This window comes from Dipodomys spectabilis, unplaced genomic scaffold (assembly GCF_019054845.1).
Source record: "Dipodomys spectabilis isolate Male_0828 unplaced genomic scaffold, ASM1905484v1 ptg000046l, whole genome shotgun sequence".
Classification (NCBI taxonomy): Eukaryota; Metazoa; Chordata; class Mammalia; order Rodentia; family Heteromyidae; genus Dipodomys; species Dipodomys spectabilis.
The window spans coordinates 11,278,370-11,296,272 of NW_024870723.1; the positions used below are offsets into that span (position 1 = coordinate 11,278,370).

Sequence of the window (17,903 nt, forward strand, 5' to 3'; positions counted from 1 at the left end):
TGAATTAAAAGACACTAAAAGTTGGAAAGATGACTCATGGTCATGGATCAGCAAAATTAATATCATGAAAATGGCAACAGTACCAAAACATAATCTACAGATTCAATAAAATCCCATCAACATCTCAATGTCATTCTTCATAGAAATAGAAAAATAAACCCAAAAATTCATATGAAAGCATAAAAGACTCAATAGCAAAAGAAATCCTGAGTAAGAATAACAACAGAAGTATCATAATACTGAACTACAGACCCATAGTAAAAAACAGAAGAGTACTGGCAAAATAAATAAACCAGACCCAAAGACCAATGGAACAGAATAGTAAAACCAGAAATGCACTCAGTTACAGCCATATAATTTTCTTTCTTTCTTTCTTTTTTTTTTTTTTTTTTTTTGGGGGGGGGGGGTCTGGTCGTGCAGCCTGAACTCTAGGCCTGGGAGCTGTCCCTCAGCTCTTCAGCTAAAGGCTAGGACTCTACCACTCGAGCTACAGCACCACTTCCGGCTTTTTGCTTATATGGTGCTGAGGAATCGAACCCAGGGCCTCAAGCATGCAAGGCAAGCACTGTACCACTGAGCCACCTTTCCAGCCCCGTGCCATATAATTTTCAATAAAGGAACCAAAACCATACAACAGAGAATAAGATAGCCTCTTCAACAAATGGTGCTGGCAAAACTGCAGGAGACTGAAACTTGGCTTTGAGTTCAAGCCTTATCACTGACAATAACAACAACAACCACAACAACAAAATAAAGATACCTGGGCTAATTCTGTAGTTTGACTATTTTGAATATGCTGCCATAAACAGTAATTACTTGCATTTCTTCAGATATATAATAGCAGGATAGTATGATAGGCATGATAGTTCTTAGTTTCTTTGAAGAGCTTCTGTACTGACATCCATAGTGGTTACACTAATTCACATTCCCACAAACAGTACATAAGGGTTTCTTTCCCCCATCGCCCATCCTCACCAGCATTTGTTTTCTCTTCCTTTAAAAAACAAAAAAAAAATTTTTGCCAGTCATGGGGCTTGAACTTAGGACCTGGGCTCTGTCCCTGAGCTTCTTTGTGCTCAAGACTAGCACTCTACCAACTTGAGCCACAATGCCACTTCCAGCTTTTACAGAGTAGTTTACTGGAAATAAGAATCTCATGGAAGCCGGGAGCCGGCACCAGTAGCTCATGCTTGTAATCCTAGCTACTCAGGAGGCTGAGCTCTGAGGATCGTGGTTCAAAGCCAGCCCGGGCAGGAAAGTCCATGAGACTCTTATCTCTAATAAACCACTAGAAAACCGGAAGTGGCACTGTAGCTCACGAGGTAGAGCGCTCGCCTTGAGCTGAAGAGCACAGGGACAGCACCCAAGCCCAGAGTTCAAGCCCCACAACCGACAAAAAAAAAAAATTTCATGGAGGGCTGGGAAGGTGGCTCAGTGGTAGATCGCTTGCCTTGCATGCATGAGGCCCTGGGTTTGATTCCTCAGCACCACATAAGCAAAAAGAAAAAAGCCGGAAGTGCCGCTGTGGTTCAAGTGGTAGAGCGCTAGCCTTGAGCTGAAGAGCTGAGGGACAGCGCCCAGGCCCAGAGTTCAGGCCCATGACCAGACTCCCCCCCCCCCCCAAAAAAAAAAAAAATCTCATGGATTTTCCTGCCCAGGCTGGCTTCAAACCACAATCCTGGGGCTAGGAAGGTGGCTCAGTAGTAGAGTGCTTGTCTTGCATGCATGAGGCCCTGGGTTCGATTCCTCAGCACCACATAAGCAGAAAAAGCAGGAAGCGGCACTGTGGCTCAAGTGGTAGAGCACTAGCCTTGAGCTGAAGAGCTGAGGGACAGGGCCCAGGCCCAGAGGTCAGGCCCGAAGACCCACTAAATAAAGCAAAACAACAACAACAACAAAAACCATGATCCTCAGATATCAGCTTCTTGAGTAGCTAGGATCACAGACATGAGCCATTCTGACAGGATGAAATCTCAATGTCATTTTGATTTGCCATTTCCTTTATGCCTAAAGATGTTGAATATTTCTTCATGTATTTATTAGCCATTGGTACTTCAGTAGCATGGACCTATCTGCCCAATTCATTTGCCCACTTATATTGTTTGTTCTTTAAATGCTTAATTTTTAGAATTGTATTCTGGATATTAATCTGAAGACTAGCTGGCAAATATTTTCTCCTATTCTGTAGACTATCTCATTAAATTTTTTTTTTATAAAGGTATTGTTCAGAGGGGTTACCATTTTACAAGTCAGGCAATAAGTACATTTCTTTTTGGAAAATGTCACCCCTTCCTTTGTTCTCTGCCAGTTTTTACCTCCCATTCCCAGCCACAAGTTATGTGTCTTTTGTTTTGTTTTGGGTCAGTCATGGGGTCCTTGAACTCTGGGCCTGAGCACTATCCCTCACTCTTCAGCTCAAGGATAGCACTCTACCACTCGAGCTACAGCGCCACTTCCTCCCAGCCACAAGTTATATAGTTCATTTTCAACAGTTTCTACTGAGTACCACTGCTGCATTTGTTCACCCAATGTCCCCCTTATATCACCTAAGACAGAAAAACAAACAAGACAAAGAAAAAAAAAAAGAAAAAAAAAAAGGAAACCCTCTTGTTTCTTTTTGGTCATGGGACTTGAACTCTGGACCTGGGCCTGGGCACTGTCCTCAGCTCTTCAGCTCAAGGCTAATGCTCTACCACTAGAGCTACTGAGCCACTTCCGGCTTTTTTGCTTATGTGGTACTGAGGAATTGAACCCAAGGCCTCATGCATGCAAGGCAAGCACTCTACCACTGAGCCACCTTCCCAGCCCTCTTGTTTCCATTTCTTTGAATTCATTTCAATATACATTATTTTATATGATCAGTGCAGCTCTATGTTCCTCCCTTAAGAGTATACTCCTTTGGTTTCACTGTGGTGACTGCCTAGAGTCTTGTATAACTTGTCATGTATTTTAGCTTCTGCATATGAAGGAAAAAATGCACTGTTTTTCTCTTTGAGCTTGGCTTACCTCAATTAACATAATTTGTTCTAGGTCCATCCATTTCTCTGCAAATGAAAAAATATTATTCTTTCTAATGACTGTGTAAAATTCCATTGTGTACAGGTACCATATTTTTTTGATCCACTTGTCTAATGTGGGGCATCTGGGCTGTTTCCATAACTTGGCTATTGTGAACAGTGCAGCAATAAACATGGATGTGCAAGTGTCTTTATGGCATCTTGACTTATAATGTCCTGGGTAGATGCCCCTGAGTGTTATGGCTGTGATGTAGGGAAGATATATGTTTAGTTTTTTGAGGAACCTCCAGGCTGCCCAAAGTGGTTGTATTAGTTTACATTCCCATAGGCTGTCTCTTGATTCTGAACATAGTTGCTTTGTTGTGTGCAAGTATTTTTTTTTTTGTTGGTCGTGGGGCTTGAACTCTGGGCCTGGGCACTGTCCCTCAGCTCTTCAGCTCAAGGCAAGCGCTCTACCACTTGAGCTACAGCGCCACTTCGGGTTTTCTGGTGGTTTATTGGAGATAGGAGTCTCACGGTCTCTCCTGCCCGGGCTGGCTTTGAACCATGATCCTCAGATCTCAGCCTCCTGAGTAGCTAGGATTACAGGCGTGAGCCACCAGTGCCCGGCTTTGTTGTGTCCAAGTTTTTGAGACAATCCCATCTATCAATTGTTGCTATAAAAAAAAAAAAAAGCATCACTTATGCCTCTGTCTTCAAGTGCCTTCAAAGTATCAAGATCTTTGATCCATTCAGAATTGATTTTTGTACATGGGAGAGATCAAGACCTAATTTCTGTTTTCTACATATGGATACCCACTTTTTCCAGCATTACTTGTGAGAGACTGTTTTTAGTACTTCTGTCAAAAATCAGATGGCTATAGCTGAATAGGCGTATTCTGCGATCTAGCATGATCATGCTAGAGTGTTTTGTTTAGTTTGTGCTGGTCCTGGGGATTGAACTCGGCCTAGGCACTATCCCTGAGCTTCTTTTGGTAGTACTCTACCACTTAAATCATAGCTCAACTTCAGCTTTTTTTGTTTCATTTTGTTTTTTGTCAGTAGTGGTCCCTGAACTCTGGGCCTGGGCATCGTTCTTCAAGTCTTCAGCTCAAGGCTAGTGCTCTACCACTTGAGCCACAGCTCTACTTCTGGCTTTTTTTCTGCTAATGTGGTGCTGAGGAATCAAACCCAGGGCCTCATGCATGCAAGGCAGGCACTCTACCACTGAGCCACTTTCCCAGCCCCAACTTCAGCTTTTTTTGATGCTTAATAGGAGATAAAAATCTCATGGACTTTCCTGCCCTTGTTGGCTTTGAACTGCAGTCCTCAGATCTCATCCTCTGGAATAGCTAGGATTATACATGTGAGCCATGGCTCATGCTGTTTTTGTTACTATGGCTCTAATATAATCAGAAGTCAGACGTTGTGGGGCTGGGAAGATGGCTCAGTGGAAGAGCGCTTGCCTTGCATGCCTGAGGCCCTGGGTTCAATTCCTCAGCACCACATAAGCAAAAAGAAAAAAGCCGGAAGTGGCGCTGTGGCTCAAGTGGTAGAGCGCTAGCCTTGAGCTGAAGAGCTGAGGGACAGCGCCCAGGCCCAGAGTTCAGGCCCCATGACCAGACCTAAAAAAAAAAAATGTCAGACATTTAATAATTACAACATTGTTCTTTTTGCTCAGGATTGTTTTTGACTATTTGAAGTCTTTTGTGCTTTCATATGAATTTTAGAAATTTTCAATTTCTATCAAAAACACACTGGAATTCTGGTGGAAGTTGTGTTAAATACGTAATTGCATTCAATAGCTATGTTCACAATATTAATTCTGCTGACCCATGAACACTGAAGATCTTTCCATCTTCTTGGGTCTCGCTTTCTTTCTTCAAGGTTTTAAACTTTTTCATTATGAAGGTCTTTCACCTCCTTAGGTTTATTCTCAGGTGCCTAATTTTTTGATGCTACCGTGAACAGAATTATTTTTCCTAATTTATTTCTCAACATGTTCATTATTGGTATATAGAGAATCTACTAATTTTTTCATGTTGATTTTATATCCTGCTACTTTGCCAAAGAATTGTATTAGTTCTAACGATTTTTTGGTGGAGTCTTTAGGATCCTTTATATACAGGATCATATCTCTGCAAATAGGAGTAATTTACTTATTTCCTATTTTGATCCCTTTTATTTCTTTCTTTTGTCTTATTGCTTTAGATTAAAATTCAAGCACTATTAGGATTAAAAGTGGAGAACTGGGTGCCAATGGCTCATACCTATAATCCTAGCTAATCAGGAGGCTAATAGCTGAGAATTGAGTTAGTTCAAAGCCAGCCCAGGGATGACACATCTGCAAGACTTATCTCCAATTAACCAACAAAATCTAAAAGTGGAGGTAAGGCTCCAGTGGCAGAGTGCCAATCATGAGCAGAAAAAGCCAAAAGAGAGGACAAGATCCTGAGTACAGTATCAGCACAAGTGTGTGCACAAGCACACACACGTGAAGTGCATACATTGCGTCATTACTTACTTTAGAGGAAACAGTTTGAAGTGTTTCTTTTTTAGCACAATGCTGGCTATAGGTTTATTGCATATATACTTTATATTCCTTCTATTCCTAGCTTTTATCATGAAACAATGTTTAATTCTGTCAAAGGCTTTATCTGCATCTACTGAGATACTCATGTGTTTTTTGTCCTTTATTGTGTTTATATGTTGTGTTTTCTATGTTGATTTGCATAGGTTGAACCATTAGATCATGATTTGCTTTTCTTCATGCATTTATTTTTTTTTTTTTGGGTGGGTCATGGGACTTGAACTCTGGGCCTGGGTGCTGTCCCTGCACTCTTTAGCTCAAACTGAGCGCTCTACAGCTTGAGCCACAGTGCCACTTCAGGTTTTCTAGTGGTTTATTGGAGATAAGAGTCTCACGGATGTTCCTGTCTGGGCTGGCTTTGAACTGCGATTCTCAGATCTCAGCCTCCTGAGTAGCTAGGATTACAGGCATGAGCCACCGGTGCCCAGCTTCTTCATGCATTCTTATCCAGTTTCAACATCAGGATAATACTAACTTCAAAGAATAAGATAAATAGTGTTTCTTCCCTTTTATTTTTATTGAACAGTCTGAGGAGCACTGATAAGAGTTCTTCTTTTTAAAGACTGGAGAATGCAGCAGTGAATCTTTGGTGGATACTCATGTTATTACTGCTTCAATTTCATCATTAAATTCCTTTTAAGTGATTTATATCAAAGTAATCAAAATCTTGAAACATTTCTTCAAGATTTTCCATTCCAGGGGCTGGAAAGGTGGCTCAGTGATTGAGCGCTTGCCTTGCATGCCTGAGGCCCTGAGTTCGATTCCTCAGCACCACATAAACAAAAAGAAAAAAACCAGAAGTGGCACTGTGGCTTAAGTGGTAGAGTGCTAGCCTTGAACTGAAGAGCTGAGGGACAGCGCCCAGGCCCAGAGTTCAGGCCCCACAACTGGACCACCCCCCAAAAAAATTTCCATTCCATTAAAATACAAATTTTCAATGTATTCCCTAATAATACTGTGGATTTCATTAGTGTTCGGTGTGATGTCCCCTTTCACATCTCTAATTCTATTAATTTGGATTTTTCTCCCCCTTTCTTTTGGTTAGTTTAGCTATGGGTTGGTAAATAATGTTTATCACTTCAAAGACTCATTTGGGGCTTGAACTCAGGGCCTGGGGCTTGAACATAGGGCCTGAGCATTTTTGCTCCAGGCTAGCACTGTACCACTTGAGCCACAGCTCCACTTCTGGTTTTTTGTTGATTAATTGGAGGTAAGAGTCTCTTGGACTTTTGGACTTTCCTGCTTGCGATGCCATCAAACTAGGAGTATCTTCAGATCTCAGCCTCCTAAATAGTGAAGATTACAAGTGTGAGCCACCAGCGCCTGGCAAGACTGTATTTTTCATTCTAGTATTTTTAGGTTTTAAATTTTTTTTTTGGGGGGGGTCCGGTTGGGGTGGGCCTGAACTCTGGGCCTAGGCGCTGTCCCTCAGCTCTTCAGCTCAAGGCTAGCACTCTACCACTTGAGCCACAGCGCCACTTCCAGCTTTTTTCTTTTTGCTTATGTGGTGCTGAGGAATCGAACCCAGGGCCTCAGGCATGCAAGGCAAGTGCTCTACCACTAAGCCACCTTCCCAGCCCAGGTTTTAAATTTTTTGCAAGGTATTTTTATTAACATAATTAGTTGTACAAAGGGGATCTGATTATGACATTTCTACATATGTACAGGTTTGGTTTGGTTTGATTTGATGCCAGTTCTGGAGCTTGTGCATTGTCCCCAAGCTTTTTTGTTCAAGGCTAGTGCTCTACCACTTGAGACATGGCTTCACTTCTGGCTTTTTGGTGGTTAATTAGAGATAAGAGTCTCATGGGCTTTCCTACCCAGACTGGCTTTAAACTATGATTCTCAGATCTCAGCCTCCTGAGTAGCTGGGATTACAGGCATCAGTCACTGATACCTCACTAGTCTTTGCTTTTAAAGAAAGCCAATGTAGTTCAGGATGGCTTTGAATTGACTATCTCAGGCTAGCTTCAAAGTTGTGCATTTCCTGACTCATCATCCAGAGTGCTGGGATTATAGACATACACCACCACACCCAGTTTATACAACTTTACAGTCTCTACAATACATATTACTGGGATTAAGAAGTAAAGACCTGAGATGACAAATATTCATATTGTTATGATCCAGAAGGTAACATCTGTATATTCAGGCTAAACCCAGTTTCTCAACATGGCACTACTAATCTTTTCCTGTAGAGGGCTGCTTTTCTATTCAACACCAACAATTATATAACACCAATAACTATATAACTATACAACAATGTAACAGCTTTGGCTGTTATATTCTAATTGCTAGAGGGACTCCCTAACTGATGGAAAAATATTTTTAACATCGCCAAATAATCTTTATTGGCCATGCTATCCACAAATGAACATCACTGGTCTAGATGTTTCTTTTAAGTTTAATACTATTAGAAGTGTTTGGAACACATTTGGCAATATTTTCAATGACCTGAGTATCTAACAATCTTTTAAACATTGTACCTCAATGAACATCAACGTGTCTTAAATTATGGCTCAATCTCCCCGCATCCTTAATCTAGTTACAATACTAATCTTTGCCAACAACAAGGACATTACACTGAACTTCCCTCTCACCATAGCTAAGAACTACTCTGTTGAGAAACGTTCTTTTCTATTATTATTAATTTTTGTTTTGTGCTGGTCCTGGAGTTTGAATTTAGGGCCTGGACACTGTCACTGAGCTTTATAGTTCAAAGCTAGTGCTCTACCACTTGAACTATACAGCTCCACTTCCAGCTTTTTGGTGGTTCATTGGAGGTAAGAGTCTCAAGGACTTTCCTGCCTACGCTGGCTTAAAACCTTGATCCTCAGATCTCAACCTCCTTGAGTAGCTAAGATCTGAAGTGTGAGCCAGCAGCATCCATTCTCTTTACTCATTTTTATCATCAAACCTAGTGCACCCATATTCTACTTAAGTGTTCTACCACTCCATACTTTATTTCCTATCAACACCACAATCCCTTGTGTTACGTCAGGCTCTCAAAATGTATCACCTGGCCTGTTGCTTCTATGACATTTCTATTCCATTCCAACTTATAGTCCACAATACTATCAGACCAATACTTCTGAAACCTACTTTTGCTGCTCTCCTTAAACATCTCTCAAGAGCACCCTCCTACCTATGGCTGTGCTTCCCAAAACCAGTTCAGATGCTTTCTTCAGGATTTTTGTCAAATTACTATCACATTCAAGAGTGAATTTCAGTTAACAGTTTTCTGAACTGAGGTTCTTTTTCAGCTAACCACATATTAAACAATATTCCAGCCCAATGCTGGTGGCTCATGAGCCTCTTTTTTTTTTTTTTTTGCCAGTAGTGGGGCCTGAACTCTGGGCCTGGGCACTGTCCCTCAGCTCTTCAGCTCAAGGCTAGTGTTCTACCACTTGAGCCACAGCACCACTTCCAGCTTTTTTCTGCTTATGTGGTGCTGAGGAATCGAACCCAGGGCCTCATGAGTGCAAGGCAAGCACTCTACCACTGAGCCACCTTCCCAGCCCTCATGAGCCTCTTATCACCAACAAACTACTCAGAAAAAGCTGGATGTGGTGCTGTGGCTAAATTGGTACAGTGCTAGCCCTCAGCAAAAAGAAGCTCAGGGACAGAGTCCAGGCCCTGAGTAGAAGCCCAGGACCCACAAACACACAAAATTTTAAAAATCCCATAGTCACAGTGGGATTTGTTTTCTCCAAAACATAAAAACATTTCAAGGAAAGAGATATAGCTCAGAGGCAAGTTTTTCCAAGCATATAAAAGACCTAAGTTCATTCTCTAACACAGGAAAAATGCATTAATTATTAATAATCATAGTAATAATCATTAATTTATGCACCACCTTAAAAAAAAAACTCTTAGTCTTCAAAGACTTAGCTTCTGCCTATTTTCCAAGCAGCACTTTTAGCCAGACCAAACCACTTCAAGTTCTCTGAAAAGATGTCTTTTCTTTTCTTTTTTTTAGATAAAGCTACATGGTATACTATTGCACATGGCATTTATTCCCTTGTTTGTTCTTTCTTTCCCATTTCATCTATTTGAACTCTGCTCATCTAATCATTGCTACTTCTTAGTGAAACCATTTCTGGCTCCAGACTTAGATAATGCTTTTTCTGTTTTCTAACACCTCGGAAAGCCTTCCAGATTTTACCACACTGCATAATGATCATTTATTTAACTCTGTAATCTCTTTACTATACAGACACCCAAGGACAGAGAGAAGTATCTGGTTCTACCAGGGTATTCATAAGGAATAATACTTGTCACAAGGAGCTACCTGAAGAAAAATTTGGCCAGGCTTAATGGTACATTCCTGTAATCCCAACACTAGGAAGGCAAAGGCAAGGGGATTGCCAGTTTGAGGTCAATGTTGCTCACAGGGAGACTGTCTCAAAACAAACAAACAAAGGCTGGGAATGCATTCAATAGAACAATGCTTGGGGAGCATGGGTAAAGCCCTGGGATCATCCTCAGCTGGGGGAAAAAAGTTTGTTTTGGTACATGTGTGGAAATGCCACAATGAATAATACTACCTCATACTCCCATTCATACAATACTTACTAAAAACTAATTGAAAACAAAACAAAATCAATTAATCTTTACTGGTTATCTAAAACTTGGAAGTTCAGAAACAAACAAGACTGATCCTATTTCTTAATCAGTTTGTTGTCTGACATTTGCTATCTATCATACAAGGTAGAATACTGGTAAGGAGGAAAATGGAGCAATAACCAGATACTGGTGGCCCAAGCCTAATTCTATCTACTTATAGGACTAAGATCTAGAGGACAGTAGTCCAATGTCAGTTAGGGCAGAAAAGTCTGAGAGACTCATTTCTAGCAAAAAAAAAAAAAAAAAGGCTGAAGTTGTAGCTAAAGTGGAAGTTGAGTGAGCAAGCAAACTAAGCAAGCATAAGGTCCTAAGTTCAAACCCAGTACAGGAAGAGGAAGAACTAGTCAGCAAAATAATGTCAGTATAGAAAAAACAGAATTTTAAAGAAATAAAAGGTCTGGGAAGATGGCTCAGTGGTAGAGTGCTTGCCTTTCATGCATGAGGCCCTGGATTTGATTTCTCAGCATCACATACACAGAAAAAGTCAGAAGTGGCACTGTGGCTCAAGTGGTAGCGTGTTAGCCTTGAGCTGAAGAGCTGAATGACAGTGCCCAGGCCGTTAGGACCTGACTGATAAAAAAAAAAAAAAAAATTCAAATATGCACTCTGTTGAATTACTGTGTAAAAAAAATCACTTAAACTAAGTCCTGGCTGACACCTCAATGTTATATCAAAAGGTCTGTATAGCTGGGTGCTGGTGGCTTGCCCCTGTAAACCTAGCTATTCAGGAGTTTGAAATCTCAGGATTATGTTTTTAAGCCAGCCCAGGCAGAAAAGTCTGTGAGAGTCTTACCTCCAAATAATATCAAAAAGCTGGAAAGTGCAGCTGTGGCTTAAGTCTGAAGCAAAAAAGCTAAGGGACAAGGCACTCAGGAGCTGAGATCTGAGGATCATGGTTCAAAGCCAGCCCAGGCAGGAGAGTCCATGAGACTCATCTCCAATTAACCACCAGAAAACAGGAAGTGGTGCAGCACTAGCCTTTTGCAAAAAAGCTCAGGAACATGGCCCAGGCCCTGAGTTCAAGCCCCACAACTGACCACCCCCCAAAAAGCTAAGGGATAATGCCCAAGATCTGAGTTAAACTCCCAGCACTAACTCATGAACACACAAAAATTGTGTAAATGACAGAACTGACATAAAGTTGCTCTGAAATCTCTTAAGTATCTATGTAAATTCTAAGCATTATAAGTCAGCTCTGATTGTGGAATCCAGAAGCCCTGCACAGAGGAAACAGCTCAAGAGTTACAGCTTGAACGGAAGTGAATAAGGAGCACAGTAAGTCTTCTAGAAAACAAGCACAAATAGTGATTATAAACAGGAATTTTGGAGCTAACCTACCTAAGTTCAAATATCAATACTAGTTACATGAGTTGGGAAAGCTTCTCAATGTGACTGTACTTCAAATACCTGTCTGTAAAATGGGTCAAATATCTATACGCAACTTATAGTGCTATTATGAATATTAAATGACTTATTATTCATGTTACATGTCTGAAGACGTAGTTCAGTGGGGAAGCACAAGCTTGGTATCTTTAAGACTGGATTTGGTTTCCAGTACAATATACTTACCCATGTAAATACACGTAATTATTCCATGTTAGTATTTAGGAAATACATGAAAGAGATTAAGCAGAAACAAAGAAATCAGGGAAGTACTGTTAGAAATCAGGCCATACTGCCAGAAAAAAGTGATACAGTTGGGAACAGGTGGCCCACACCTGTAATCCTAGAAATTGTGAGGCTCATATCTGTGTATGTTGTACTTATGTAAGCAGTCTATCTTCAGAAGACACAGCAAAGTAACAAAACATCAGGCTTCAGAAAGTGTCAATACCAGGTGATGATGGCTCATGCTGAGATCTGAGGATCAAGGTTCCAAGCCAGCCTGGGCAGGAAAGTCTGTGAGACTCTTATCTCCAATTAACCATCAAAAAACAGGAAGTTGAGCTTTGGCTCAAAGTAGTAGAGTGCTAGCTTTAAAAAAAAAAAAAAAAAAGCTCAGAGTGAGTGCCCAAGCCCTGAGTTCCATCCCCACAACAACAAAAAAAATCTTAAAACATGCAGAAAACACTCTTCTAGCAGTACACACAAAGCCAGCTGCTGTACTGTGTATGGTTTTCTCCTCTGTACTCCAAGAGTCAGTGAAGAAGTTGGGCTGTAAGCTTACCATGCACCACAAACACACACACACACACACACACACACACGCGCGTGCACACACACACAGGATGTAGCTTACCATGCACCATTACCACACACACACACACACACACACACACACACACACACACACACACAGCCAGGTGCCAATGGCTCACACCATTTGATGAGGAGATCTGAAGATTGTATTATGTAGTTTGAAGCAAGCCCTAGGAGGCAGGAAAGTTCTTGAGACTCTTATCTCCAATTAACCACCAGAAAATTGCAAGAGGAGCTTTGGTTCAAAGTGGTGGAGTGCTAGCCTTGAGCAAAAAAGCTCAATGACAGCCTTCAGGCTATGAGTTCAAGCCCTAGAAGAACCAAAAAATAAATATAATAATAATAATAATAGTAGTAGTAGTAACTTTCACTAAGAAAGGCAATACAGTAAGTGGCAAAACTAGTAAGATGTCTGAAAGGACAATGACTATTGTATATGATAAAGGTCTATATAATTAGGGCTGGAAAGGTGGCTCAGTGGTAGAGTGCTTGCCTTGCTTGCATGAGGCCCTGGGTTCAATTCCTCAGCACCACATAAGCAAAAAGAAAAAAGCCGGAAGTAGCACTGTGGCTCAAGCGGTATAGTGCCAGCCTTGAGCTGAAGAGGGGAAGAGCTGAGGGACAGTGCCTAGGCCCAGAGTTCAGGCCCCACAACCGGACCCAAAAAAAAAAAAAAAAAAAAAAGGTCTATATAATTAGATAGAAGCTGAAGAAGGTACCAGAGGTGGTTTACCATATCTCGAATGAAGGGGAGAAATCTTTGAGACGTTATGGATGCATCCTGAACACAAGGCAAAACTTTGCATAGCAAGTAGCTTTATGTGAAAAACTTGGAGAAGCAAAAAATAGTGTTCCAAAAACATACTATTATTATTCCCAGAAATAGTTATTATGCTGAATACCTGAGAGACACACTGGTATTTTCCCAATTCTGCCTACATTAACTGTCTTCCGCTCCTATGTAAAAAGAAATCGAACACTACCTCAATGTGCAATTTCTGTATTTTCATGTCACTTTTTACAAGTCCAGCCAGGCATTGGTGGTTCATGCCAGTAATCTTAACTATTCAGGAGGCTGAGATCTGAGGATCCTGGTTCAAAGCCAGCCTAGACAGGAAAGTCTGGAGACTCTTATTTCCAATTAACTACCAAAAAGCCAGAAATTATGCTGTAGCTCAGAGTGGTAGAGCACTAGCTTTTAGCACAAAAGCTCTGGGACAATGCCAAGGCCCTAAATTCAAGCCCTAGAACTCCCACCAAAAAAAAAAAAAGTCCAAAATCCAAGCATCAGAGACTAAAAGAACATCACCAGTTTCAGGTTCCAGGCCAGCCTATGCTATAAAATGAGAGATGTCTCAAAAAGTAAAACTAGAGCCGGGCGCCAGTGGCTCATGCCTGTAATCCTAGCTACTCAGGAGGCTGAGATCTGAGGATCACGGTTCAAAGCCAGCCTGGGCAGGAATGTCAGTGAGACTCTTATCTCCAATAAAAACCACTAGAAAAGCAGAAGTGGTGCTATGGCTCAAGCAGTAGAGCATTCGCCTTGAGCTGAAGAGCGCAGAGAAAGCTCCCAGGCCCAGAGTTCAAGCTCCACAATGGACCAAAAAAAAAAAAAAAAAAAAGTAAAAACTAAAAACACATGTGTAATTCAGCACTGGGGACACTATCCAATATGGTGCACATATGTAATCCCAGCACTGGAGAGGCTGAGGCAAGAAGATCTCAGTTTGACACAAGCTTGAGTTACACACTTGTCAAAAGAAAAAAAAAACTGTCCAAGATACACACACAACCTCCAAATTAGGTATAAAACCTCTTTACCTCTAAATTTTTTAAGTTTTAAGTATTCAGCTAACTTGCCTCTTATCATCCAGGTATGAAACCTGTGCCTTTTCTAGTATTCCTGAAATCCTTTTTTTTTTTTTTTTTTTTTTGGTGGGGGGGTCTGGTCGTGGGGCCTGAACTCTGGGCCTGGACACTGTCCCTCAGCTCTTCAGCTCAAAGCTAGCACTCTACCTCTTGAGCCACAGTGCCACTTCCGGTTTTTTTCTTTTTGCTTATGTGATGCTGAGGAATTGAACCCAGGGCCTCAGGCATGCAAGGCAAGCGCTCTACTACTGAGCCACCTTCCCAGCTCCTGAAATCCTTCTTATAGATGAGAATCACATGAGCTCTATGTAAGGAAGGTTACATTCTGTATTTGAGTTTTATATATTTTAGTCTTATTCCTTCAAAACAGTTTGGCAAGCCAGGCGCCGGTGGCTCACACCTGTAATCCTAGCTACTCAGGAGGCTGAGATCTGAGGATCGCTGTTCAAAACCAGCCCGGGCAGGAAAGGCTGTGAGACTCTTATCTCCAATAAACCACTAGAAAACCGGAAGTGGTGCTGTAGCTCAAGCGGTAGAGCGTTCACCTTGAGCTGAAGAGTGCAGGAAGAGCGCCCAGGGAGTCCAGAGTTCAAGCCTCATGACCGACCAAAAAAAAAAAAAAAGTTTGGCATATTTGATCTAGTTCTAGTAGAAACTGTAATTAAGCCAGAATACTAGTGGCTCCCATCTGTAACCCAAGCTAAAAGAAGGTTCAGGGCTAGCCAAGGCAAGTGTTCATGAGACCACTATCCTAGCAGAAAAAGCTGTGTGTGGTTGCTTGTGCCTATCATCCCAACTATGTCAGGAAGGGTAAAAAAAAAAAGTTCGAAGCCAGTGCTGATAGCTCATGTCTGTATTCCTAGCTACTCAGGAGGCTGATATCTGAGGATCACAGTTCAAAACCAGGCCAGGCAAGAACGTCCATCTCCAATTAACAACCAGAAAACCGGAAGTGGTGCTGTGGCTCAAGTGGTAGAAAGCTAGCCTTGAGCTGAAGAGTTGAGGGACAGCACCCAGTCCCAGAGTTTAAGCCCTACGACCAAAAACAACAACAAAAAATAGGTTCAAAAGATGGCACAGTGGCTCAGATCAGTAATGTCAGCTACTTGGGAGGAAGAGATGGGGAATAAGTTTGACATCAGCTAGGGTGATGTCAGCTAGGGTGAGATTCCATCTCAACCAACAGTTAGGCTAGGCCCAGTGGCTGTACTCCAGTCATCCCTAGTACCAAGGGGAAGCACAAGTAGGAGGACCACAGTTCAAGGTGGCCTGGGAATAAATCCAGACCCTCCCTCAAAAATAACCAAAGCACAAAGACGTGATAGGTATAGCTCAAGTGGTAGAGCACCTGCCTAGCAATGATCACACCCTGAGTTCAAGCCCCAGTGTGCCCTCTCAAAAGGAAATTGTAATTAGATCTAGAACTATGCAGATATTTTGATTTAATCAAATTAAAACACAGGTGGCTTTCTGCCTTCTTTTCTTTTTTTTTTTTTAACTCCTCTGCCTTCTTTTCTACCAAAGCAAATCTTTTCCATGTTCATTAGAAAGCCCCAGTTATTTCTTTTCTTCCTCCTGTAGAATCTTCTATTTTGGCTTTAAAGCCTCAGAAAAGGTACTCCTGGAATACTTCCTTGGACTGCCTATTTTTAGTTTGCACTACATGCCAAGAAACAGAAACAAAATTAAATTTCTTTAAATACACTAGAGACTTGCAGCACAGCAAATTAATCTGATAAAAAACATTTCCAGGACAGAATAAAAAAACACACACATAACAAAAAACCATATTTACAGAGAAAAATCCAAAATTATGCTCTTAATAGTGAGCCAAAAGAATATGTGTATATGAGTGGGGGGTTTACTGAGAAATATAGAAGCTACATATAGTCCAACTATATTTCAACAAAAAAGAATGTGCTTTAATAACTCTATTTCTTTTTTTTTTTTTTTGTCAGTCGTGGGGCTTGAACTCTGGGCCTGGGCTCTGTCCCTCAGCTCTTCAGCTCAAGGCAAGCGCTCTACCACTTGAGCTACAGCGCCACTTCCGGTTTTCTGGTGGTTTATTGGAGATAGGAGTCTCACGGTCTCTCCTGCCCGGGCTGGCTTTGAACCGCGATCCTCAGATCTCAGCCTCCTGAGTAGCTAGGATTACAGGCGTGAGCCACCAGCGCCCGGCTAATAACTCTATTTCTTTAAGGTGCTTTAATAACTATATTTCTTTAAGGTGAAAAAAAGTAGTGTTTGTCAAACTAAAAGTGTAGAAAATTCCTCTAATTATTTTTCATATCACTTCAGTGACCAATGCCAAATTAATTATCAAGCACATTCTCCTAATATGCAATATTTTATATTAATTATAAATATAAAGCATAAAACAACTTCACTCAAACTCAAAAGAAAGTCCCACATCAACTCATTGATTAACATACAATAATTGACTACACCTATGGAATTTTCCATGCTAATTGTTAATTAGCAAGAAGTCTGGTTAGTTTTCCATGAATTTCAAGGTTAGTTGTATTGTTTCCCAAAAAGCACATATTGCAGAAAGAAGACACAAACCTAAGGACTGACTCGGATGAACAAATATGCTGCATTACTTCTAATAAACGGTTTGTCCTTATTTAAATTATCCTATTAAAATGAGGAAATGACCCTCCAATCATATAATGCATATAATTAACATGCAAATACAATCCAGTTACATTCACATGGGCACAAGTGGTTTTAAACATTTTGCATACTTGCTGACTGACCTTAAATACCAACTTCCTGAACCAAAGGAGAGTTTAAAAATTCAGAGGGTAAAGCCTTAAGAGAAATTTAGTCACAGGCAAGGATATTTTTTTTCTTAGACAAGTGATTTTAAACTCATAGTTTAAAGCATAAATAAAGAATTCAAATTATCAACAACTGTTGATATACGCCTAACCACAACAGTAAATCAAAGTTAACGGGACAAAGCAGACACTAGCAGCAGTGGATAAACCCCGCTAGGAAGCTATGCACTGAAACCCTGCAAAAAGTTGTATGCTTTTTAGGCTCATTTCTTTTACAGACATTCAATCCTTCATCCACACATTCACTCTTGAGTGGAATCAGCAGAGCAAGGACTGTCACTTCCTTTGGAGAACCAAGGAAATGAAACCATGAGTTGAGTTTATACGGAGTACAACCTAAAGGACGCCAAAGTAACTGTACTTCTGGTACGTCTTGCCGCCTGCCGACTTGATACACTTAAATTAGCTCAAGCACGCGCCTAGAATCGGGAGTGACAACTGAATTAGCAGAATACTAACATCACTAAAAATCAATTCGGAGGAGTGCAAAGGGAAGAGGGGCGACCTGCCATTCTTTCCGATCGGTGCCAGCCCGACCGAGCCCACGCCTCCCCCTTTCTCCGGGCAGGGCCTAAACACACAGGAGCTGCGTCCCTAGAGCCGACCCCGCACCTCCTGTCAGACGCCGGGCAGGCTGCGCTGCTGTCACCTCCAGTGGGCGCGACCCATCCTGAGAGCACCGCCCGCCGGGGCTCGGCTCCGACTTCGGGGGACCCGGGATGGAGATCGAGCACACAAGTCTGGTAGGCACGGCTGCCAGGGCTCCGAGTCCTGGGACAT

General features: G+C 41.5%; 1 protein-coding gene across 1 annotated transcript in view; it reads right to left on the reverse strand.

Moving 5' to 3' along the window:
* The window catches only part of Ppp6c (protein phosphatase 6 catalytic subunit), a 38,468-nt gene that overhangs the window by 20,093 nt on the left and 472 nt on the right, over window positions 1–17,903 (reverse strand). The window lies entirely within an intron of this gene.